We start from the raw sequence: 26121 nt of genomic DNA, 5'->3' as shown, positions 1-26121 counted from the left end.
ACCAAAAATGCACACGAGCTCCAGCAAATTCCATTTTTTAAAACCCTTTCTGCCTCTATAAGCGTCAATTTCCAGTAAAATTAGATTTTTTTCTTCGACCAATTAAAATTTTGAAATAGATACTTAGTCTACGTATGTAGATAAATTCAATAGGTACTTACTTGTTTAGCAGATTTATCATTCGTAGAACCTTCTGAATTCCCCTCCCTCCCACATCCCTTCTTCACTAGCTGCCCTATTCAAGAGTGGATTTAGCGTTTTTGCGTTCCTGAGCAAAATAAAAATTGCCTGCTCCTCCTCCCCAATTTACACTTGAAAGTCACACAAAAAACTGTTCAAAAAAATTTTAGTGGGGAGAGGCACAATCAGGTACTTACTTCAACTTGGTAAGATCATAAAGAACAATTTTTAATTTTTCACAATTTTTTTAAATTTTGTTAAAATTTTGATGGATATTAAATCTTGAAAAAAAAGTTTTCAAAACAATTTTTGGGAGTCTGAAAAAATGAAAAATCAACTTTTAACTTTTTGTTCATAAGTAATACTCTCGTTTTATTGCAAGTAGGTAGCCTATTTTTTAAAGATATTCTAAGATTTTCCTCAGATTGTGAAATTGGTTAAAAACGTACTTAAATTGGTGTGGTAGGCACCTATGTACTATTTTTTGGAAATAAGAACATAATACCTGTCTGAAAAATTTAGTGGCTGTGATGTGATGAAACACCCCCATCATACCTAATGCTATTCAATTGTTTTTCAAATCTTGGCAATATTTCTGAGAATTCTAGCTTTTGGCTCAAAAATAACAGGTAAGTATAAAAAAAATGATCCAATCGTGGCAGAAAGCTGATGGATATTTGAATTAGCATCTTATTTCTGATTCCGAACTGATTGGGGTTTAAGTTATTTGAGCAATTGAGTCACCGGAATCACAGTTTTGGAAAAATTCTTCCAAAATGGTCCAAATTCGGATCAATGTACAAATTTGTGATCCTTACCATCAGTTTAAAACATTTTTTTTTTCGAAATCTCAGAAATCGCGTTCAAGTAAGTATTTTCCACTCCGTACCAACTTCTTTTTACCGCTGCACCTCTCTCCCTCCCTCATGCCATTAAATGTGGTATTTAACCGGCAGAAAATTTGTTTGACCGAACAAAAAAACAACAACAACAAATAAACAGCAAACAAACAACAAACAAAACCAAATGAAAGAGCAGATAAAATTACACCACTAGAATTTCAGGTGCTTTCATTACAAAATTGTTGGCAAGCTTTTTAAAAACTCGCAAAAAAAATCAAAATTTTGATTCCTTTAGTCAAATCGATCGACGATGACTTCGAGCATTTTCAGAGCTTCCTGCAAGTTATTGAATTTTCGTGCTTTAAAAAGTCTCTTAAAGACAAACTTTACCAAAACCTGAAAATCTAAAAATTCTCCAAAGTTCAAAAGCATCATCAATCGGCCCCCGAAGGTCAATTATAGGGCACAAACTTAACAGCCTTCCATGTTGCATTTATCATTATCACATTTTGTTATTTTTAATGTAAAAATGGGCTATACCTAGGTACTTATAAGATTCTCAAAAATTCATCAACATTTAAAACATAAAATCATTCTCGTAATTTTATTTTTCCCCTTGCTGAAATAATCTATAGGTATACCTAGACCTCTAGTAAATTTTATGGATAAAAATTTCAACCTCCTGTGCACGTCACAAATAGGTTTTCAAATTCCAATGTGAACACATACCTAGGAGTTTTCCGATAGTTCATAAGCCACAGCCTATCATTTTCACATAAATTGTATAAATATTGCATCATTGTTTCTCCCTCCTCTTGCCAATCTTTAGAGCACTTAAAATACTTGATTGTCAATTTCCTCAAATTTTTTCACGTTTTCGGCACATTTTTCTTGGTACTTAACTCCTATGTTTACTAAACCGAAATACATTCTTTACAGTCATACGTACATATAATTTATAAATTTTAGGAGATAAGAGGTCCTCACACTTTGACTTCTTAGTTCCCCATGTATTAAAAAAAAAAAACACGCGGAAATTACCATAGAACTCTCTCCTTCTTCCTTTCAACTTTCTTCCGCATTTATGGCACCCTTACTTTTCTTATCCATGTATAGATGAATGCTTATCGAAAATTTTACATGAAACCGCATCGATAAACTGCAGTCTCTTGACAAAATTTTACTCAAGAAAACGGTAAAACCGGTTCAACCACAACATTCACATATTCTACGAGTACATTATAGAATCTATATTTATATTGTGCACATAAATAGTAAATTTCATCCTTGAATTTCTACATTATTGCCGTGGAAGAAATTTAATAGTACGAAAGGTAAATTTTGCTCACTTTATTGAACTTATTTATACCTATTACCTATACGTTAGATCAATACATAGTATTCGAATGATCGTCGAATGAAAACGTGTTTTCTAACCACAAGTCGAAATTTTCTCAACAGGGAATCGAGTCGATTGAACTATTTTTAAATATGTATCATATCACGTGGAATGGCCGATTTTGATCGACCAACGTGTTGGTCATTATTAATGAGATTTCGTCTCTTTTTGGAGTTTGACGACTCACAGGACTGACCTTGGTGAATAAATATTTTCTCGTCTCAATGTATTTTTCGTGATTAATTTCCGTCTCACTTCTTGCTCTTTTGGCCTGAAATATCGCCCACAATGTGCTCGTTTTTCCAGCTTCAGGTCGTTTACAGCGAGAGTGTATTTTTTTCCTCGCAAGAGTGTTTGAACTTGCGACAGACTGAGAGAATAGCGAGTATAAACCAGTATAAAATCTGGCGAGATGCCCGAATTCGGCGATTGATTCAAAATTAACTTATGTAGGTATATTTGCTTACGAGATGAAATTTTTTTTTCAGTCAGGAAACCACGATACACCTTTGCATAATTTTCAAACTATTGAAATGCCTACGAATGTTTTGCGATTGAGAGTAGGTACGAGTACCTATATCGTTGTATTATATTTCTTCTAGTGTCAAATTCAGTCGTAAGCTATAACTTGAAAGTGGGGAATTTTTTCTCGAAGGAAAACGAATACGTGTTGGTGAATTTTTTTTAGTTCTCGTGAGTCAAAATTTTTACTTTGACGCTGGTTGCAAGGAAATGTGGGGTTTTTTCTTTATTTCTGAGAAAAAGAAAACGTAAAGTTTTGAAAATTACAATTCCGAAATCTGAATTGTTTATTGACGTTACTTTACTTCAAATGAATGGACTGGGCATAAGATACAGGTAGGTACCCAACATATTTTTCAAAGAAAGATCGTTAAAGCTGAATAGAAACTTACCGGCGAGGAAGGTGGGGAAGGCCAAGTTCACGTGTTACATCCAGATTCAGCAGTTACACTCGTAATAATGAGATTCCAGCGAATAATTCACGGAAATGATGAGGCATTTTTTCAATGAAATTCGAAAGAAATACCTACCCACGTTTTTAAAAAGATATAAAAAAGTGTGAATTTTTTCATGGGTGATTCAAATAGGTAAGTAATTAGTTTTCTAAGATTGCACTTTTTTATTAATAGAAATAAATTCTTGGATTTATGCAGATAATATTTATGAGAAGAATTGACGAATTTTTCGATGTTTTAATCCATTTGACGTCAATAGTTGGTTCACATGCTGAACAGTAAACGTTTCCAATTAATTTTCCAACTGAAAAATGAATGAAATTTATCGTGCCGTTGAATGATGAGGGATGGAGAGAAGGGTATGAATTATGAAAATGATCAATGCACCAGAGTAAAAGTTTGATAACTAGAAATATCGTGGCACTTTCGTTGGAGGACAACATTCTAGGTACATTATGGAGGTAACTCTACCTGAATTTTTTTAAATAGCTTTGAGTACCTACCACTTAAATTAACCCTCTAAAATTTAAGCAGATATTCACACGATAGTGCATTCCATATGTTCCAATAAGAGTAGAAAGGTACCTCTTTAATTTATTTTTTAAAAAAAGAGCAGGCCGCCGATGTATAGAAAAAACTCGAATCATAAAACATTGACTGGATATTAAAAGAAATGGCGGATTATGTCACATTGATGATTATTTTTCGCTGTAAATTGTTTCAAATTCGATATAAAACAACTAGGTAATTATCTCGTAAAAATTGCAAAATTTTCACAAACCACTTTGCATCTCATAATTATGTAAATCTCTACATCATTATTTCGTTTATTCTTTATGTAATCAAAATCGACATAAACGTTTATTTGAAATTACATTCAATTTGCTAGTAAATTTTAAAATTATAAACTAACTACCTACTTATTTAAACCACGATAATGACTAATGTGAGTATTTTAAAACAAACCTTATACTCAGCGTTTAAGGTTTTTCTGTACCTAGGTACCTCAAAAATAATGTGAATTTGTACTCGTAGCTTGCAATACAGACTGAAGTACGTATACTACGTATTAGTGAGGTACCAACCACGACCACATTATACATAGAAATCTACATTCCTTCAAAAAACTACCACACGGCAAACCTCGAGTTAATGTAGTCCAATACGTATAGGCAATTAAAAAGCAGACGTTTTTGTTTGCACAGAGACTCCCCGGTGAAAAAAAAAACAATAAGAAAAAATACCACCCCAAAGGCTCAAAGCTACTGGCCATCTTTCTACTCGTTTTGTTTTGTTTTTCTTTCAAGTCTGAACATCGTTTTACCCAGTTCTATTCGCAAATAATTTGTCAATTATGAAAAACATGTACAAGCAAATGAGGATAAAGGCGCCAATACGTATTTTAAAAATATGTACAGAAGCCAAAAGTAGTTTGTTCTCACATTAAAAAAGGATATTTAATTTATTTATTTATTTGCAGGAAATAGGTGTCATTGAATTTGTATTGTAAAGTGAAATGAAACGTTGTTGTTGTAATTATACGTATGTCAACTTTATACTTATATGGATAAAAAATGGAAAAAATCCACTAGTATTCATTGTTTATTGAAAAAGGATTATTCTATGTAGCTAGCTTAAGGTATCCACACATATGTAAGTAATTCCAGACTCCAGAGTTGCATCCAGGGCCTAATTGAATGAATAGGTACTTATTCTTTACACTCGTAGGCTACCCTGTCCAAAAGTGTACGGTAATATTACTTTACCAGACTGTATCTATAGTAGGTACCTTACCTACCTAAATCACACTAATACGTATATGCAGTAAGCTTAATAAAGACATCGTTTTTAAAAAATATTTTCTTCTCGGAAATATTCGGTTCACGTTTAAAGGCTTTGGAATTCATGTCATATTCATATCCAGTACCGTGTTTAAAAATATTTTCCGCTCTGGGTAGCCTTTTTTTTGTTAATTTACCCCCTCCCCCCAATAAGATTTCCTACTAGCTACAAATCCTTTGGATCAAACGCATAAAAATTGAAAGACCCAGAGACTAATTTAAGGGGAGTACGCCGTTTTCTACTATTTTTAAATAAACAAACCTTTTGCCCTCGCTTTGCTCAGGTTAAATTGTTTTTCTTTCCCAAAGTACCGACACTATGTACTTATAGAAAATATTTTATCCCAACTTTTTAAAATGTCATGAGAAAAAAACAGACTTTTCACGTCAAAATTAATATCTAGCTATTATTCTCTTTGAATTACAAATATTGGAAAGCTTTTGACCTCGCTTCACTCGGGCAAATCTGGTTCTCGTCTTCGAATTTGAAATTTTAAGAAACCATTGATCACACTTATAAAATGTTGAGATCAAAAAAACCGATTTCTTTTATTAAAATTGATTTGTTTTACTTTTCGAATTATGAATTTTTGAAAGCTTTTGCCCTCATTAAAGTTTCCAACATTTTAAGAATGGCAAAATTAAGCAGCAAAATTCCAGAAATAAGGTTATACCCAAATCATTTCAACAATTCCTTTTTTTCTTTTCTTTTTTTTTTGAACAAAACCCCTACCTCTTAACCCCTTTAAAATTTTTGGTGTCATTGTGCTCAGTGCTCAGCACGTTGGAAGTTTGGTTTTTGTCGACAAAATGACAAGTGATATACCCCCTCCCTTCCAAATAATTATAGCTCGGATCCGTTTCTGGAACGACTATACACAAATACATCATTCAAGTCAAATTTGATGTGATAAATTTAATTTTCAAGTTTTTGGCAAAATTCAAAAAAAAAAAATCAAAACTGACCCAATTTCCATCGAGAAAGTATAAGATTTGGAAAATGCATTTGAGTAGATACCTATACCTAATATTAGAAAACCGACTGGTATAATAGGGGTATTGAGCTCTTTCAAAGTCCAGGCAAATTTTTTTAAATCTTCCTGTGTTGAAAAAATATGTGCTAAATTTCATTTTTGTCTTTTTTATGACAATTTTTTCAAAAATAAAAAATCTCAAGATTTTCTGAATTCTCTAAAAGAGAACAAAATCACATTTAATGGAGTCCAGAGATCGAAAATAAAGCACAAATCAAATTTCAGCTTTCTTATTAGCTCAATTCTATCCAATTTTGATATTTTTTAATGAAAAATGAGCCGTAAAGTACTTCAAAAAATTCACCAAACATCGAAAATTTCCTGAAATTTGCTTGCTGATCAGCTGATGTACGTAAGTATAAGTATTTCTGCATGTTCTTTCAATTTTTTCAAATTAATAGTTCATTAGGTCTACTTGTATCAACCATAAATCAATGCCTGAGCTAATGCAAAAAAATTTGAAAAATTTGAAAAATTTTTAAAAGATTTTAAATAGGTGTCTATACCTATTGAATACTTTTTTTCTTTACCTTAGGCTACCTTGATGACAAGTATTAGGTAACTAAATGAACACGTCGAAGAAAAAATGTTCACTCTGAAAATTGCATGCTGAACCGAGACAATAATTCAAAAGATCGTAGAAAACATTGTTTTTCGAGCTATTATTTGGGAAACTTACACTAGGCAACGACAAATTTGTGTTCGGGTTGAAAATGGGCTTAATCAATACTTTAGACCCTAAAACAAAAAACAGAGTGTGGTTTTTCAATTTGCGTTGTTTTTGTGGTCAGGATAGTTGACCAAAGTTGCAAAAATGGCCACTTTTGCCTTACTTCAAGGGTTTGTAGCAACATTTGTAGGTATTGTTTTGCGAAATAAACCAACATCATTTTCGGATTCTACGCACTTTTTTAAGTAAACTACTTTCCTCGATTTTTAATTTTTGAAGTTTCAAGCGCATATGGAAGATTTTTATTTGTATAATATTTGAAAACTCGTAGCGAGCGACGCTGGCGTTACTCCACCACGTAATCGTGGCGTGGAACTGTGTTCACCCGAAGTTCAAATTGAATTTTTCGTATTTAGAAAAATTAGTCTTATGCGCTTGCAACTTCGAAAATCAAAAATCGGGGAAAGTAGTTTACTTAAAAAAGTGCGTAGAATCCGAAAATGACCTTGGTTTTTTTCACAAAACAATACGGATGTCGCGACGAACTCTTGAAGTATGGCAAACGTGGTAATTTTCGCAACTTTGATATAGTCGCTCGTGACCACAAAAACAACTCAAATTTAAAAACTCACACTGTTTATTATTTTATGGTCTGAACTATCGATTAAGCCCTGCATTTTCAACTCAAACTCAGTAAAAAATTGAAAATACGTAGTTGCCTAGTGTTATCAACTTGAGTATTCGTATAGGTACCTATTGAAGTTTCTTATACGCTACATATCCTCTCACCTATCTCTCACCTTTCTCGTTCACAAGAGTAGAGTGATCCTAAATTTTTCGTTTCTGAAGAGTCGCAACTATAGGTCTGGCGATGGCGTACTTACCCCCCGCAGTGTGAACGCGACACGGATGAACCTAAGATACCTATACATACTTACAATACGAGTAGGTATGTGTAAGTACGTACTGCAGTATAGGTTGATGGACACGGACAATTTTAAGGTAATTTCTTAACCTTTTATTTTCTTTTTCCGTTTTATTTTCAAAATATTCATTCACGTGTTACCGTGTTACGCTTTAGTTATTTTTAAAATCCGGAATATAAAAACATCATTGGTATTGTTTCTTAGAAATTGGCAATATTTTACCCAATTCCCCAAGGAATGGCACGTTGTACATATGTACAGATGCCTGAAATCGATTAATTTCAAAGCACTATTCAAATGTGACAAGAGACAGTCGACCGTGCGGATACAGTTAGTTAGTAAAGATCATTAAATAATAGATACTCGTGCCTTTGTTAAACTGCATCAAACATACAATGTGTGTTTTCTTTTTGCTATATTAGTAGTATAATAAATAAGTAGGTATGTCTAATCAGATACACCTACCTACAAATGCCAGTCACTTTGAATAATAATAGCGATAAATTCAACTGTACAATAATAGAAATATTCATTTTTGTTTTTCTATAGAACCTGCATCTCTACTTATCGCACTAATGGGCCCGTAGTGCAGTCGGGTGTACGTTTTGCAGTGCAAGAGTTTTTACACGATCTTTTAACATAAAATCATTCAAACACATTTCAATAATTGGTCTCGATTTGTCTGGACCCGCCCTTTTCAACATGCTTTCCCCTCAAAGAATGAGACGAATTTGTGGCGACTTTAAAATTGAAACAATCAGTTTCTAAATGTATGAAACATAATGGGTATTTGAAAAGAGCGAACGAAACTCCTTCTAGGACTGAAAATTTCAATCGAAGTTGATGAAGTATATAACCTTGGTTCATCCCTAATCCCTTAGAACGAGGATGCCAAAAAATTGGCACCTCTGCATTCCGAAATATTTGATCCCCTGTTTCAGAAATGATCTTTCGACATTTTGCTATTTGTAAGTATACCTAAATAATGAGAAATATTCGGGAAGAAAAAAATTTTCAAAACACGAATTTATCCAAAAATAAACGATTTGCAATTTTTTACCCGCTTACTATAGTACCTATTTATGTAGAATCCTACCAGTGGTCTTGGATTTTGATGGCAGTAGCCTAGGTCAACGCAGAATTACAAAAATTACATTTTGGAACGGGCATATACAATTTGGGCACAAGATAAGCAAGCACACCAGGGGGTCAGTAATGACACATACAAACTGGGCACATAAGAAAAAAAGAACGAAAGGAACACATACAAATTGAGCACATTAGAAAAAATGAACGAAATCGAAAAGAAGCCATACTATTTCGACACACTAGAAAATAATCAAATAGGTAAAATAGATAGGACATGTATCCACACATATGTTCTCAATAGATTTCATCCAAGATGTACAATTGTACATATGTAGGTACTCATCAACAAAGTAGGTACCTAGTACCTACTCTGCTAATTCATGTACTTACAATACTTACAAGGAAGGTGCCCCTGGTGACATTCACCGATTTAAACGATTTTTGCACCATTGAATAGAGGACATCGGACATAGCCTAGACCCAAATTTTCAGCTGCTGAAGTAGATATTTCAGTAATCCCAGGGGATTTTTCGATTTTCACATGGCAATTTTGAAAAATTGCCCAGAAATCGTCGGCCCAGGTCGCATACCAAATCCTCTCGTATTATTTGGGCATTTTAATACATATCATGAGACTAGCCCGTGGTGAAATTTTCAGCTGCTGAAGTTGATATTTTTTGACCAATTTTTATTTCAAAATATGCAATGTGAAAATCGAAAAATCGCCCTGCACGGCCAAAATATCAACTTCAGCAGCAACAAATTTCACTGTGGGCTAGTGTCATCATATGTATTAAAATTCCCAAATAATATGGAAGTTTTCAATATGCGACCTGCGCCGGTTATTTTTGATCAATTTTTCAAAATTGCTACTCGGATTTACACTTACGAGATGTGAAAAATCGAAAAATCGCTCTCAAAAATCGTAATATCAACTTCAGCACCTGAAAGTTAATTGTGGTTAGGCTAAATTTGATGTCCTCTATCTAATGGTGCAAGAATTTTTGAAATCGGTGAATGTCACCTGGGGCACCTCCCTTGTTAGGTACATAAAATAAAACTTACATCCATCCCTATTATCCGTATTAGAGTACTGTACCTAAACTAGGTACCTACTTGCGTATTTATGCGCAGGTTAGGTGTGACAAATTTTTTACATTCAAGTTTTTAAATAAAAGTTTTAAATGCGAGGTTCATTCTTTCCTGTGTGCCCAGTTTGTATGTGCTCTTTTCGTTCTTTTTTTTCTAGTGTGCCCAGTTTGTATGTGCCCAATTTGTATGTGTCATTAGAGGACGATTTCTAGCAGTGTGCCCAGTTTGTATGCCAGGAGTGAGAATGTGCCCAAATTGTATATGCCCTTTGGAACTGTGCCATTCTCCACAAAACAGTTTGAGTAGGGGCCAAGAGCGATTGTTTTTCGTGATCCACCCTAATGTAGCTCAAGTTTGCAACGCCACTGCTCAAATTTGAGGAATTTTTTTGAGAGAAGTACTTATCACGAAAATCCAAAAAAGCGTGATAAAAATAGTCAAAGACACCTGTACCTACTAAATATTATTCTCCCTTCATTTTTAATTTTTTTTTTTGTGAACAATTATCGATTCATGAGCTGGAAAATGTAGTTAGATCTTTCTATGGCTCCAGGACTGACGGCGCACTCCTTTTTTTGACGCGCCACTAAAAAGACAAAAATCCAATTGTCTGGATTTTAAGCGAGTAAAAATTAATTTTTAGAAGAATTCGCAATAAAAAGAGAAAAAAACGTATAATCCTGGCTCCTTTCAAGGGCTCCTCACGTTTAGGTATTTTTTGAGCTTTCTATTTTCTCATTTTAAATTTAAAAAATGCTAATGATTGTATTTCTCCCAAGCTACACGCCGTGCCATGCCAGTATACGTACCAATGCTGTGTTTTTATTGAGCCCATCAAATTACTCACCAACACCAATCATCATAAAACTCCATCTGTGTAGGTTTATACGCAGACAGTGTGCTTCTAATTCGCCACCGAGTCGTTAATTTCGTCATCTTCGGACAAATTGAATAATTGCCCTAGCGAATTATCGATCAACTTTCATCTTAAAAGGCGCATATATGAAATAAAGCATACGCATTTTTGACAAGGTTCTCGCAATCGTAAACCTATAAAAATAGTAAATATTTAGTCCGGAAATTTCATACATATCTTCGCACTCTTCGCACGACCACAACCAGTACATTTGTTAGATCTGAAAGCGCTGCTCTCGCCTGGACACGAGATAACTATCAATGTTTTCTTTAACTTTATCGCCGGTTAATTGGTGTACCGGTTCTTCAGGGTTTCATTGGTTGATTAACATAATTTTTATTTACCTAGTTGGGTTTATAATCCGTCATTGCTGCTTGCACATTTTCGTACCATTTTCAAGGTTCCGCGCCAGTAGGTAATTCTTCATCATTATCCTTATAAAAAATCGCTCCCATATGCACACTAGACTAATAAGTATAAGTATCTACAGACGCCATTGTAGTGTGTGAAAAAACACTGGCGGTTTTCTTGATCGTGCCAGAGATCGGGTGTTAATTGTTAATTATTCAAATAAATCACTTCGAGTCGATGACGTTTTGAATTAATAATCGCGTCAAGAGGGGGAGAGTTGTATTCCAACATTGTAAGTAGGTACTTGTACTTCTTAATCATCTTGGAGTTTGAATGTATTTCGTATTATGTGGGTGTCTGGGTACATTATTTTTGCATTGGTACGTATTTGTATATAGGGATTTACGTAATAATGTCAGATTAAAGTTCTTTCGAGTCGTACTACTAAGACAATTAATGACGCGGTTTATTTTAATTCACCCGGTGCAGGTCTTTTTTTCTCAATTGATTATTGAAATTGAAAATTACGCTGTATATTACCGTTAGATTAAGTTATTACTGACGTCACTGGTTGTACTAGAACCTATATCGACATCGTAAACGTTTAAAGTTGCATGAGGTTTCTCCGCGATGTTTACATTAGAGATTTTCTAGGCCTATGATGTTCATTTATAATGACGTCTTTTAAAATATTAATTAGCAATTCGATGGCACATGTCGTAACCGATAATCTATTTTTAAACGTAAAAATCAAACAAGAGTGTTTTAAATTATGTATCACTATCTAATAATTCTTCAAGATTGTAAATAACCTCTCATCACATTGCCATCCTCCAAGCTCCCATTGTAGGTTACCTATACTATTATAGTAAGGTGTTCTACAGGCTTCATAAAAATACCTACTTATTCATTCAATTAAAAAAAAAAAAAATCAAATCACCTATTCGCATTTTAACGTTTGACTATTTTATTGAAAGACGACAAGATGAGGGAAGTCGAGGCAGAGAGTGTATGAACGCAGACCAGATAAGTAATACATATTACGATATTACCTATATAAAAAGTATTTTCTGTAAGTATAAGAGAACCTTTGCAACTTATCAACTTCGATTGAGCTGGAACCAGGCTATAATTGAAAGAGCATGTTCGAGCTGTCAACGTTAATTTGTCAATTTTTAATAAATTTCTGAGGGAATAACAAAAAATGGAAAGTAATATATTCCATCTAAGGCAATCCTTGTTCATACTCGTGAAAAAGGAGGAGTATCGATAAGGCCATTTTTTGGCCCCAGACAGTTATCGACTGAACCACTCTTAAATTGTTGTAATAAATGCCCCAAATACGAATCCGTGGTTAGTTGACCCAAAATGACCACTTTTTGAGCTCCAGGGGTCCCCAAAGTTGCGAATAAAAAAATAATTTTTGGAACCACTGAGTACTATTTTCAAAAACTTTTTCAACGTAAAATATCTGTTTGAACCCGTTAAACATTATACGAGATAATTTTTCCATTTTCGACCCTCAGGGGCAGAAATTGGGGGGGGGGTTTCATTTTTGAAAAATTTTGGAACCACTATTTTGAACCTACACCGTTGAACCCCCCTAAAAAGCTTTTTACAGTTTATTAGTATCTGAAAGACCTCCATCCTACCAAATTTTGAGCTCAATAAAATTTTGCACTGGTACTCAAAAATCCAAATTTCCAATTTTTTGTAATTTGGATTTTTTGAGAACCCCTGGATAGCTGGAAACCTGCGATTTGCGCCAAACGTAACTTTTTGAGGCATATATTCAATTACCTAGGTGAAAAAGTTTAATTAAGCTTCCTGTATATTCGTAATTTTGAACCCTTTTTTTAAAGCCCCCCACTTTGGGCACCCCTGAAAAAGGTGATTAGGTATGCATATTTTTTCAAATAAATTGAAGAATTTACATTTGGAACACGCTAGCAAGAGCTCGATAATTTTTCACTCGATTTTACCAGTAACTTTCAAATTTGAGCTTTTTTGGGCCAAATCCTGAGATTTTACTCTTCGAAAAAACGTTAAAATCACGTTTTCATGATTTCAACGAAGTAAAATCTCAGAATTTGGCCCAAAAAAGCTCAATTTTGAAAGTTACTGGTAAAATCGAGTGAAAAATTATCGAGCTCTTGCACTCAGTGGTTCCAAATTTTTTTTTATTCGCAACTTCGGAGACCCCTGGAGCCCAAAAAATGGTTATTTTGGGTCAACTAACCACGGATTCGTATTTGGGGCATTTATTACAACAATTTAAGAGTGGTTCAGTCGATAACTGTCTGGGGCCAAAAAATGGCCTTATCGATACTCCTCCTTTTCTGTGATTTTATAAGAACTAGGTATACAAGACCATGAGGAATACAAACACCACGAAGACCTCAACTCAAGCATAACACTTGTAACTTGCGACCGGTGTTTTGTTATGTTTAAAATTTTAAAATCAATTTTGACGATGAAAAAAAATATACCTAAGTATATTTTTTTTACTGAGGTGCATACCAAATTTCTTTTTATTAGGTAGACCAAAAAATTCTCAAGATCAAGCTAAAATTGCAGACCTGCAATGTTTTGATGTCACACTACCCTGGAGAGCTTAGTAAGATGGATTAAAATGAAAGGTACTCGTGTGACAAACTCTAAAATTATACGAACCTCTTACCCCTGAGAATAGGTGGCTGCAGAAAAATGTGAAAAAATTGACCCAGACCAATCCACTCGTTTCATCTTATTTTTATTCTCATTCGTGTCAAAAAGTTGGGTATACATATAAAATTTTGAGTCAGTAGATTTCCAATTTTTCAGGTGAGAAGGGAGATGATTGAAAAGTGTCAACAAACCGCTTTTCACATTTTTTTATTTGAGCAAGTTGTGCAGCTCTAAAAATTTTTTTAGAATAATCTGTCCGCCCCCCTTGAAGTAGTTGATTTTTATTTTTTTTTATTCGCCAGAAATTTTACTCAGTTCCCTAATTGAAAGTAAAATGGTAATGAGAGCCCCTCCAAAGTTGAAAATACATTTTAAAATTAAATTAAAATGCTCATGTTGAAAAATCTCAATTCAAGCATCAAAATTTCCCAAAGAAACTTCCTTTTTAAGAAAAATCACTTTTAGTCTCTCAAGTAATGTTGCTAAGTATACCCTTTGTACAGAGCCCTCCGACATTGAAAAAAGAATCAAGGAAACGAGAAGTCAGTGAACATTACTCACAAATTTCATTATTTCTGCGTCCGAATTCCTCTAAATATAGCCCTATAAGTATAGGTAGGTAAAAACATTTACCTATTTATAGGTTCTGCAAGTAGTTGTTGGCCTCTTTGTATGGAGCCCTTTTGGTCTGGATAACCTCTTTTCAAAAAAAAAAAAAAAAACAACAAAAATACAAAAAGAAACCATAAATCTGAAGTTGGAATCGAATTCTATAAATTGACCAACATCGATTTTTACTTAGAGACTCCAGATCGGCTTGGAACTGATTGAAATCGGTTGGAAGTGATCGACTTAAGCTTTTTTCAATTGAATGAATAGCAAATGTTCAGCAGCTGAAAAATTTATTTAAGACATTTTCTGGGGCGACTTGATATTTCGGCAGGCTCCAGATCTGCTCAAAAATTGTCACAATTGGTTCGAAAAGGAGACAGATGGTAGATGATCAACTTTTTCACGAAAATCAAATTTCAAATTTTTATTTCAAAATTCATTTTTTTTAGAAAGGTGATGAAAAAATTTCCACCATTTTCAAAAAGTCGACAAAAATCAAAAAGTTGACTTCGACACCCTAATCTTAAAATTTGGTTCTGAAGCGTCTTGAGTGATCGAATGATCGATATCTACATGTACTTAATGCATCATCTGTAACTAAAATTTCAGCTCAGTCAGAACTGATGTTGTAGAGGTTCATTTGCCATTCGCTTCTTCCTTTCTTCTTCCTCTGTTTGTATGGGTGAATTTTTTAAAGGAATGAAAACATTTGAGAAGTTGAGATCATCCTCGAATTTCCCCTTCTTTAAAGGGGGAAGTTTTATTTTCAATGAAAATCTTGAACTCTAACAAAAAGACTATCATCCCATTAGTTATGCATTTTCCCCATACAATTTTATTTGCTTATTGCTTAAAAATAAATTCGTATTTTACAACATGTTTTACAAGGTTGATCGGGAAGGGGGGAGGAGGGAATTGAAGGATTTTGACCAAATTCAGTAAGTATACACACCAATAATTTGAGTTGGAACGTCACTTACATTAGACAACATTTTCAATTTTGGAGGTGCTTCTAGAGGCGAGATATGAGGTCCTCAAAGAGGGACATTTTCGAAAAAATCGAGTTTTTTCTCTTGTCCTTACTCAATCTGTTTTGGGAAAAATGAAATTATTTACGTAGGACTTCTCAAAAATTTCGCATTAATTATGCCAAAATATCGAAAGATATGGTTTCCATGAAACTGTGGAAATTTTTTGGTCATTATTGCCAATTTTGAAAAACTAAAAAAATTAGTGTTCGTCCATGCTTTGACTTTCCATTGATTTCAAGTAGGCCTATACGAACGTAGGTGGGCCACATACTCACGTAATAGGCCTATTTATCATGTTAAGAAAATGTACGACGTCTGCGAAGTCAAAACGGTTAAACTGCAGTAGCAACATTAACACACCAAAATAGTCTAGTTTTGTATAATTTACCATTTTTGCCGCGACCAATTCGCTGCAGCTTCGATGTCCGCGGACATTATTAATGACCTAAGTACAATACCTGACGGCCACTGTTCGACTATCTCACTATAGAAAAGAGTTCTCCTTTGGATTTTCTAAAGTCCTTTTCAATAAACAAAAGAACCAGTTTTGGGCATTTTAAAAACCACATAAAATTCGAATAAAAGACTACCAGTGGGTAATATGTTTCACAGTCTCGGGTTTTGTTTCCATAATAATGTATTCTGTATACATATAGGTACAAAGGTACCCACATATACAGGCTCACGCCAAAATCCGACAAAAAGTTAGTCATTTTAGTCAGTCTATACGCACCTAAACTATTGTTACGAGGGTTCAGATGATACTTTAAAATTCGACACGCCAATTACAAATTTTATAAGGAGCCTCGCTATACGAATAGGCATGGTCTTTTGTAAAATTAAATAGGTATATTCGTTCGCAAACGATGCCAAAATATTTATTTAAATTTTCGAACCAAACTCGATGAAAATGTCGAAGAGTAAAAGCCAAGCTGTCGGCTAGTTTAATTAATTGAATTCGCAGTAAATTATGAAAGTATGTATTTCACTCAGAAATGAGAAATATTTCCCAATCGAGCGAGTTCATCTGAAACGACATCGACACAGGCAGCTGAAAAAGCAAAATACTAAAAATCCTGCCGGCTTCGGCTCGTTGAAGATCCAAGTACATACACATTTTTCTCTAATTTTGCATCGTCGATGGTGCCTAACCTAAGTAGGCACTTCGACTTCGTATACTTACTAATTGAATTGAGGCAAAAGTTAATGCTGTTTGTGTCGAGTGCACCTTAGATATTCTGCTCGGCGTTAACGTAGTGTGCTGTAAACATTTTATCGATTTCAAGTTACTACACAATGCACTCGAGTGCTTTTAGTTTACTTTGAAATTTATCCCGGTAGCGAAATACGAAAGGTTTATTTTTATATAAATTTGCATCAATTAGTCGTCAGTTTGAAAACCACACGTACATAGGTAAACTTTCCAAAGCTCATATTGTCGCTCGGCTCGCAGTCGCAGTTATAATTATCGTAATGAATATTCAGTTTGGTAATTTGCATTCACTTTTAACTATTACAATTATATTTTTCAGCAGTTTTGCTGGCTCGTTACTCTCTAGCAGTAGTTCCTTCCTCTTTCGCGTAAAGTAAAATCAAAATCCTTTGCGGTGTAAGCTATGGTAGACCTGTGGTCTTGTTTTACGTTTTAATTACGAAATAACGAAGATCTCTAGTCATCGAGGGGATGCAAAAGTTGTACTCAAGTTTCGTGTATTTTTCTTTTTCTTTTTATTATGACTAGAGAAAGTGTACGTTTTTACGCTACTTGCCGTATTTCTTTTCTCTTGGTAACGTTAATGAGTGTGTTGGGGACTCTGAGCTATAGTCTCAGTGACTCGATAGCGTGAACCATGAAGTGTAGGTATATAGTCAACAGATGAAACAGATCTCAATGAGGTTGGTTTTGCCGTGCGAAATGTATGCATAGAAAGACTTCAGGTGATGCATATACTATAGTCATAAAGGAGTACAGCGTACATTATTTGTACATAGAATAGGTCTACCTACCTACTTATAAACTGAGAAAGTGTGAGAAAAATTCATACTAGTTTTCAAATCATATCCATACACTCCAATCGATAGCCTTTTTCTTTTTTTTTTTTTAATGTGAAGACACTGAAGACGAATGAATATCTGTTGTCTCCTCTTTCAACTATAAGATATTGAACAAAATTTTGAAATATTTACTTTACCTATGACTTTCTTTTCACTGCAGAAAAGTTGAATCCCATCTATGTAATTATAATCAATTAGGTACTCAATCAGAAGTTACCTAATTATAAGTATTTCTTATAACGTTTTAAAATGAAAAAGGAGACCATTACTTATATGCTCCAATCATTCCCAGAATTCGGCTCAAGTTGAATTTTGAAGATAGTATAGGTAGGTAGGTAGACATTTAAGTATGATTATATATCTACTCTGTTATTTTATTTTATTTATTTATTTATTTTCCCCCTCAAAAATCAAGTCTTTTACGTCAAATATGTACCTTAAGCTAGTTGATCAGCTGATAAAAAAGAGGCTTTACCTGCGCAGAGGTAAATTAAATGGAATTATAACATTTTGTTTTTCGTCTCACCTTGCGATTTGTCAGATGTAGGTATCTACTCACACGTCAATAAAACTTGAAAGTATTGATAGCATATTCAAGTTGAGTAAGTATGTAGGTAAGTATAATACAAAAAAAAGTCAAGTATGCTGTGGGTGGAAACTTTTTTTTTTTTAAAGAATGTAGATGTATGAAATTAAAATGATAGCTCACTTACTTTTCAAATTTAAATGTCAATTAATTTATTTCTTACGACATTAACAATATTCAAACACAAATCACTTGATTTGAATTTATTCGAATTAAGTATGGAATTTTTGGGACCAAAAAAGAAAACCTAAAAAACAGAATTTTCTATTTTGAAAAGTTGACAAAATTAAAATTTATTTTATTCTGCGAAAATGACCCAACATCCATTCAACACTTACTATTCACCTGTCCTAAATTACAGCAAACAAGACTATCTCTCCAAATAGACTCAAATTCAATGACTATCCCAGACAACCCTTCTGAAATCCAAAAATTCATAACCCTACTAAAAAAAACTAATCTAATAAATCAAATCTAAACCCCTCTCTACACGGGTGTAGTAATCTTGTAATTATGAACACAAAAAAAAAATTTAGAATTGAAGAGCCCCATCATTATTGAGATTTCAAGTCAAAAGATGGTGTTTTTTTTCTTCTTCATTAGCTTATCCAATTACCTAATATTCAAAATTCAAAAACTGGAAAACAACTGGAACGCTTTAAAAATATTTAAATTGAGAACTAAAAAAAAAAAAAAAAAACAACAACACACAACACTTGCGTGCGTAGCTCACGAAAATATCTCAGCTGCCTTATAAAGATAAAAACAAAATCAAAAGGAAAAATGAATAATTTTCTAACATTTTTTTCGTTGTTTACTTTTTATTAATTGAAAAGTTGTGTCCGAAATTAGGACGTTTGACAGTATACCTTCCTATTTTTTTGAAAGTCATTTCTTTCTGGTGTTTCATTCACAACGAAATAATGATGAATATTTTTGGTGCCCTAAATCGAAAAAAAAAACATGATGTAAGTTCAAAGAGTGAAAATAAACAGCTGAAACTCTGGAAAGAGACAAGAAGGTTTCCTCGAAACGATTTTCATCAACAGATCTAATTTTCATGAAATATTCTACTGATTGAGAACAGTTTTGACGTCAATCTCAATACCTAGGTAGATATACTTACACTAATTCTGAATTTTTTTCTTGACAGTTTTGGGTCTTGAAATAAGTACCTACGTAGACAGCTTGAAAAATAATGAACAATTGAAATGGAATTTTTTCATGCTTTCATACCTTCTCCTCAACAACATCTGCATTTCTGCAATGCTGCACAAGATTCAACTATCGTTTAAACCTTCGGGTTTAAGATGTGAAGGCAGTCCTGAAAAACGTTTGGAACAATCGCTACCAAGCTTCGATTGGTCAGAAAAAAATTTTAATGCTCCAAAAAATCAAATTTTTTGCTGAATGCATCAAGCTATCTGAAACAGAAAGTTTGTCAAAAGTAACAAATATCTACCTCCTACTTAGTTCAACCGACCAACTAAAAATTTGTATTTTTAAAGGTGATTCTTTTTTTTAAATAGGTGCCTACCTACTTTTTTCTTAAACTCATTTTTTTAACCTGACTACGATATTGTGTGATTAAGGGACTAAGAGATGAGGTTTACAAGCTCACAATTTACAATGGAATTTAATTCTGAAATTAAGGAGTGCCTTGGATGACTAATCAAAAATTGCTCAAATTTTTTTAGAAGCAGATATCATACGTATTTCTTTATTTGAGAATAAAATAAAATGTTATTATTCGTAATTTAATGAACAAAAATTTTTATATTTCAATTTCATCACCAAATCGTAAAACTGGATACTTACTTATCCAACTGAGCTCACACTTCAAGTAAGTCTGTTACCTTACCAATCTTACCATAAATGTCATCAACGTGCAAAAATATTGAATCGAAATTTATCACATCAAACAACCCATTAGGTTGTTAGTGATATTATACACGACATATTTACATTCCTGCTACTTGATTATGTTTAAAAAATTATTGACCATTTAATTTAATTATTTTACAGTTAGGTAACACGTAAAATAGCTAAACTCAAGCAACATTATTATCACGAAACTTGGCACGTAGGTATACAACAAGGTGGTTTATCAGCGAGTTGGATGAGTGAATACCTGCAGAGAATCCTTTTCCTTGGGGTTTTGAAGCATGGCGTAATCAATTTAATTTTAGGTGATGGAAACTGTGCATTTAATTTGACTAACAAGAGAGTCTGAATTTTTCATCCATTGCAGCGAACTTCGATAGGTACATATTTTTCTTCTTTCATGAAACATGAATCTGGGTATAGAGGAAGACTGCAAGACAAAACCTAATTTTCAAACATCGCTCTTAAATTTGGAAAAATGATATGATCAACTGAATTACGGATTCTTGGAGAAAATATCTCACTGAAGTTCCAAGTTACGAAAAATTCGCACTATCACGCTGTCAACAGCCTAGAACATTGTCTGAGCCATTGACGGGATACCATTAACCTTATTAATAATCTACTCGGGTATGGATAATGATGCAAACATGAATGAAAACAGTATGCCTTATTCGTCAACAGTTTAGGCTGACTGCCAAATCATGCACAATATTGAAAAGAAAATTCCAAAGTCCAAAACCTCGGTATTCCCGCAATTGAGTCAATGCTCACAGGCGTAGTAGGCGGTGTTAAAAAGAGGCATAACGTCGACGAGGAAAAACGAATAATTACCAGGTTATTGTATCAATGACGTCATTACAAATAAGACTTTCTCAATTTCAATTCACACAATCGTAGCATAAGTCACCTGTACATTGAGGACTCCTCTGCATTTATAATAGATACATCGATATTTAAGGTATAGGTACATTGGTTAGCAAGGTGTTTCGAGATGTACTGCTGTCGGCATGTGCTAAGGGACAATGGACCACACGTCGAATTCCGGAGGAGGTCCCTTTATCCTCTAGCATCTGTCTTTTGTGTAATATATAAACGTAGCCGGAGAAAATGTCTCATGGGCGGGCTACCCGCTCCCTTGCAGAGGACTGTCGATGTCGGTTGTTGGTTTTTGTGACATATATGTACATGTACCTACCTAACAATTCATTCGAAGCCTACAACAGTCGAAGTGGCGACAAAAAAGGGTGGGAAGGGGTTGCGCAAACAAATACTGGCGGAAATTTATTGCAACGAGACTGCAAAAATCGCAATCTTCTGAGAAAAAAATCGGCGATATCTCAATTTAGCAAATTCCTACATCTTTCATCACAGGACTATGGGTAGAGGTGCCATCTCTCAGCAGTTTCCTTTACAGTACAGTCTCTGACTATATACTCGTAGTCAGCCACTAGAATAACGACGTTCGAAAGTTTTCAAACTACGACACTTCAACAGATAAAAAAAATGAAAACTCGCAACAATTTAATTAAAAAGTTAATCCTACATACGTGATAATCAGTGAAAATCACCTAAAGCCATTCACAACCTTATAGGTATCGTCAGTAAAACATCTTCAGAGTCAACTTGGCGCATTTAAACAACCTGCAAAGGCAATCAAGTGGCACGTAACATTGTTGAAAACCAGCTTTGAGAATCATTCGCGTGATAATAATGCGAAAACTAATTACTTTTATGCGAATGTTTAAGATCCCCTTCCTCTTATTATTACCAATGAAACTCCGCCCATTCGTATATATCGGCGGGGAAAATTATTTCTCTGTCGTTACCGCCAAGAATGCTTTCTTTTCTGCGGCAATACGCGAGGATTACATCTAATTCAACTAATCGTAAGAATTTCGCGTGGATAAATGCATATTTTAATCAGTATACGAGTGGACGAATGTAGGCAAGCAGCCGCGCAAAAAACAGGAAATATTTAATCCACTCGTTAACCGATAAGAATTTACAAATTCAATCCTGTATTTTCTAAATGAAGAAATAATCGTAATTTTGAATTGGTAAGATAAAAAGTTGTTAAATACCTATTTACAATACCTACCTACGTAAGCAGACTCGCGTCCGTTGACTGTTGACATTAATCAACATCATCATGGCACCTGGGTCATTCCACGTCAATTCAACCAAAAAGTGGTGGGGGAAGGGTCGGCGATTTGTTTTTGAAATTTTTCCTGTGGAAAGACCGTCTGAAGGGACGACCAATGGCGCAAATCGCAGCCTTCTAGCCCTTTTTTAAAGGCTTCTAGGGGGTGTCAAAGTTTTTAGTGAACTTAAAATATCATCCATTTCAGCAGTGAATTACTCGATAACCGCGATACGTACCAAAATGGCAATTTTTCCAATGGTTAGTGGTTTTGAAAGGCTTTTTGGTGATATCATAAAAATCAGTGTTGCCATTTTTTTCGTACGAAAACTTGACTCTAAAAGTTTCAAAACGTAGTTTTCATATCGTTCCAACTCTCAAAAACTCTGAAAAAAATAATATGATGTGGACAACTTTTCATGCTGAACAAATATTAAAAAATTGACATGGCGTTAAGTCGATTTAAAAAAAATTGAAACTTTGCGAAAAAAATACCTACAACTTTTTAATAACATGAAAAAAAGTTTTGATTGGTGAAGTTGACCCATTTGACCCAGTTGACACCTATTTTTACGTACGTATCCGTTAAAAAAGTTGGAAACTCCCTTTCACTCGATGAAATGAACTCATCACAAAAAAAATCAAAATAAATACGAGTGGATTGAAAAAATAAACGAATTTTAATTTTTTTGCTATGAGAGGAATTTTTATCAACGTTGTCATGAAATACATCAAAAAGAGATCAAAATAAGACAACTGAATAAATTTAAACTTTAATTGATGCTTGGAATTGAAAATAGAATTTTTTCGAATTTTGATTTCATAATCACGAGTTCACGATAGTTAGTATTTTATTTATTTCTTGGTATAATCAGCCCCTCGCGGTGTTTTACAGCAATACTTACAATTAGAGATGTGCAGTGTGAAAAGTGAAAAGCACTTTTCTTTCAATGAAAAGCTGAAAAGAAAAGTTCCTACTTTTCATTTCACTTTTCAGTTTTTACTAAAGCGAATGACCAATCAATTTACTCATCAGAGATCACTGACCTCATTGATGAAGTCAAATATCAAGTTTCACTCTCTCTGCTCCTCCACCTTCGCAATTCAACACCCATTTTTGATATTTTTCACAACATCTTTTTCAAAACTGAAAACCCCAAAAATGTTAGAGGCTCTAGAAAGGCTCAAAACTACCACTAAGTATTCGATTAAGTATAGGTGACAAAAATTGTTTTGTTTTTTTGTGTGTTTTAGATAGGCAAAAAAAATACATCAATTTGAAGCTCTTATACAGAGAGCTTTAAAATGAAACTCACACGATTTACTTTTCACAACTTTTCACACTTTTCAATGAACTTTTCATTTTTCATTTCATCAAAATTTCTTTTTTGAAAAGTGCACATCTCTATACTTACTTACAATTATTTTGAAAGGAATCGAGGACTGGGTACACTTGAGGTGTACTTTTAGAATTTTTTGAAATTTTTTCAAGCGGAAGGCTGGAGAGGCATTGAGTGGTCGTATCCAAAAAATAATTAGATTACTTTACCCATTTAAACTCAGAACCACAAAAAAAGTTAATTCCTAGGTGGGTCATTCCAAGTCATTTTGATCAAGAAGTGGAAAGGAGGGGGCGATTTTTTCGAAATTCTTCATGTGGAAAGACCTTTTGAAGGGGTGATCAATGGCGCAAATCGCAGCCCTCCAGCCCGTCCTTAAAGGCTGCTAAGGGGTTTCAAAGTTTTTAGTCAACTTGTAATATCATCCATTCCAGCAGTGGATTACTCGATATAACCGCGATAGGTACCTACCGAAATGGAACTCTTTCCAATAGTTAGGGATTTTGACAGGCTTTTTGGTGATATCATAAAAATCAGTGCCCTTAATCAAATCTTTTTTCTCCATTTTAAATCGAATGTAAAAATACTTAGGGGTTCGTTTAAAAAATAACTAATGTCAAAAACATCAAACATCAATCAAATTTGGCGATGAAAATTCTATTTTTGGACTGTAGATTGTTCTTAAAATTTAGTCAACATTCAGATTAATACAGTCAAATAGGGATTTCGCCTGGAATAAATTGGGGGAAAATTTTTTTTTGCGCCAAAATGCTCAGGATGGTGTCCTAAATGACATACTAAAACCCACCCTAAATCCGCCTGGAGCTTCTCCCCCCAGACCCACATTTGTGCCCCCCAGAACAGTTTTTCGCGATTTTCTCGCGAGCAGTTGACTTTACGTCGAAAATAATTTTATTTTTGTATTCTACGTCAAATTTCCGATCTAGTGATGTATCAACTGTCCCTCTACCCCCAAGGGGAGTGGAGCTGGAACCATTCAAAAAAGGGGGGTTTCCTGAAAAATGCATAAAGGCTATAGGCGCCTAAGAGGGGTGAAATGGTCCCCGAAAGTGTTCGAGTTGATATCAGCATGGAAGGTGGGCACGATGGAGTAACTTGCGCGTGGAAAATTTCAGATCCACATCCCCTCCCCTTTTTGGGGACCCCCCCTTTTCTGAAATTTCAATAACACTTTTCTCAGCCCCATTTCAACCGATTTTGAAAATTTTTCTGGGAGTTATGTATATCCTTAGTAAGTACCCCCACAAAAATTTTCAATCCCCTCCCCTCATATTTACCCCTCAAAACGGCGTTTTTTTCATTTTTTTATGCCTATTAACAATCAAGATTGCGAGGTACAATTTTATAAATACGTTTTTTGGATGTATTTTTGACCCCCAAACATCATGTAGTTCTTTCAAAATTTTTGCTTTGGTGCGCCGTGCTGAAAAGTTGAAAAAATGTGTCTTAGAGGGGGTTGGGGGTGATTTTTAAATTTTGAGAAACATGAATATCAATGAGTAGGGTGTCGTTTTCTTATGATTCGATACCGCTGAGCACGAATATGACCTCAGATTTTCTTCTACACTCACCTACCCCTCTTCAGAGCCCCTCAGCCCCCTCAATTATCACGATTTTCGAAATAAAGTTATTTTGATGACATTAGTGTCGTTTTCATATGATTCGATACCGCTGAGCACGAATATGACGTCAGATTTTGTTTTACACCCACACAGCCCCTCCGGACCCCTCAGTCCCACCCCTTAATTTTTAAGATTTTAAAAATAAACTTACTTTGATGATTTTCGTGTCGTTTTCTTACGATTCGATACTGCTGAGCCCGAATATGACGTCAATCGCGAAAAACGGTTCTGGGGGGCACAAATGTGGGTCTGGGGGGAGAAGCTCCAGGCGGATTTAGGGTGGGTTTTAGTATGTCATTTAGGACACCATCCTGAGCATTTTGGCGCAAAAAAAAATTTTCCCCCAATTTATTCCAGCTAGGTTGAGTTCTCATATGAGCTAATTTGACTGGACTAGATAGGAAATGCAAAAAAATCATTTTTTTCATTTTTCCCGTAAAAATTTTGACTACGGCGCGTTTTTAAACGAAATCTAGTTCAATACGTACTTTTAAAATTGATAAAAATTAATGAAAGCGTGATTTAAAAAAAAAAAAACCTCTAAGTTATAGGTACACATCAGAGATTTCGCTTCTACATTATGTAGTTCTTTTATTGCACGAGAATACAAGCAGATATTTATATAATGTCGTCAAAACAAATGTTATGTGGCTTTTAGAAGTAATTACTTACTTTGTTTGCTGAAACGGAATACTACTATCTGTGTAGGTAGATATACTTACCTACATAGAGTATTCGAATACATGGAATGTTGCGCTTCGTAAGCGTATAATCTTTCCTTTTTTCCCAAGGTCTTTTTTTTCAGTTTTCTCAAAATCATCTATTTTTATCCAAACACTATTA

At 34.2% G+C, this 26121-nt stretch overlaps 1 protein-coding gene across 3 annotated transcripts in view; it reads right to left on the bottom strand.

Moving 5' to 3' along the window:
- The window catches only part of LOC135835691 (uncharacterized), a 141608-nt gene that overhangs the window by 37843 nt on the left and 77644 nt on the right, over window positions 1–26121 (bottom strand). The gene's annotated exons all lie outside the window — the stretch shown is intronic.

The sequence above is a fragment of the Planococcus citri genome, chromosome 2 (assembly GCF_950023065.1).
Source record: "Planococcus citri chromosome 2, ihPlaCitr1.1, whole genome shotgun sequence".
In the NCBI taxonomy this organism is placed as follows: domain Eukaryota; kingdom Metazoa; phylum Arthropoda; class Insecta; order Hemiptera; family Pseudococcidae; genus Planococcus; species Planococcus citri.
Note: the sequence above shows the minus strand (reverse complement) of the source record. Positions and strands in the feature narration are given on the sequence as shown.